Source organism: Palaemon carinicauda, chromosome 20 (assembly GCF_036898095.1).
Source record: "Palaemon carinicauda isolate YSFRI2023 chromosome 20, ASM3689809v2, whole genome shotgun sequence".
In the NCBI taxonomy this organism is placed as follows: Eukaryota; Metazoa; Arthropoda; class Malacostraca; order Decapoda; family Palaemonidae; genus Palaemon; species Palaemon carinicauda.
In genome coordinates this window covers 110,135,482-110,137,265 of record NC_090744.1, presented here as the reverse complement: position 1 = coordinate 110,137,265, position 1,784 = coordinate 110,135,482, and positions in this window count along the sequence as shown.

Below are 1,784 nucleotides of genomic sequence, written 5' to 3'. Positions count from 1 at the left end.
CTTTTCTGACTGAACTTGACTTTAACAGTCATTTTCTATTTGAAAATAAAGTTTAAGCAGATACTCCAAACAATTTTGTTTGAAATATTTGGTGCATCATTCACCGTCACCTATAATAGGAGATTCAACACTTGTTATATTTTAGATAGATAGATATAGAAGCTACGTGTATATACATGTATGTGTATATTTGATTCGTGTTGGTAAATGGTTATGTTACCTAGTTGAGAGACGTGTAAGGTTAAATAGATAGATGCATAGATAGAAGCTACGTGTTTGTATTTGTATATATATATATATATATATATATATATATATATATATATATATATATATATATATATATATATATATATATATATATATATATATATATTTGGTTCGTGTTGAACTTTCTGAAAGTTTAACTAGTCACGTTTGATATGTGGTTATGTTGTCTATCTAAAAGACATGTATGTATGTATGTATGCATGTATGTATGTATGTATGTATGTATGTGGATACCTGAATCAGTTCCTATAATAACAAATCTTTATAGCTATTTTTTAACATTCAATGATATTATTGAAATACGAAATCAATTTAGGAAACTACAGGCTACGCGAAAATCTTCATGCTAATATTTCCAGGCTACAGAAGTTTACTCAACTAGGCACAATTTACCGGTCAGGGCAGTTTCTGGTCCACGTTACATAAATGTATTATATAACACCGAACAGCATTGACGCACGAAGTTTGAGAATCTGTGTTAGGTAACTTGGCGTTGCTAAGCAAGGAATTTGTAGGTGAACACAAGGAGGGGGTTCAGGGATGCCAAAATTATTAAAAAACAAAGAAGAATCCTATATCGTTTTCTTACACAGTCGGCGTTCCGCAAGTTAATGATAAAAAAAATCCATTTGACTGGAATAAAAAAAACTTTACAGCAATCTTTTGAATAGTGGTTGAATATATAATGCGGTAATATTATTTTTTTCATTCATGTACTTTACATGAGTTTACTTACAGATTTTCTATAAGCATTTCCCATAAATAATCTTATCACTCACTGCACCATTGTTTACGAGATGCAGTGTTATCTTATCAGTTTAGATATGCAGGAGGGAATATATCAACCCGTGCCATGCGTATTCATAGATAACTTATCACTCCATCTATCTGTTATTGTTATCTTCAATATGTGTTAGAAAATTCCGTTCATCATTATCCAGGAAACCTGAAATTGATTTTGCCCTAAGGCCTAAGCACAAACCTGCTTTTCTTAAGTGCTATGCGATGCTCTTTCCCTTTTACTACCTTACTTATTTTTTATCTCTTCCAATGATCGAAAAACAATGCATTTAAAATATGCCTGTATATATGACTTCAAAAAACCGATAAGCGAAATCAGTACCAAAAATGGTATCTCAAAAATAAACTAGTTCAGTTCAGTTGTAAGGCGGAGGGATTCGCCTTACCATCGGCACCCCCTTGGTTTTCTTCTTTATTCTAATTCTTTAATTTTCTACACTCTTTTTTTCCACATCCGATAAATATATTCTTTTCTTTTCTCTATTCATACTTTCTTAAACAGCAAATGTTTCCTATTATCTTCGTACGGCTGCTGAAATTCTATTATTTTCCTTTTCTTTTCTGTATTCTAATTCTTTTATTTTCTTCTCTCTTTTTTCCAAATCTGATGAACATATTCTTTTCTTTTCTCTATTCCTTCTTTCTTAAACAGCAAGTTTCCTATGATCTAATTTATCTTGTTTTTTCTTCATACGGCTGCTAAAAAATCCTTG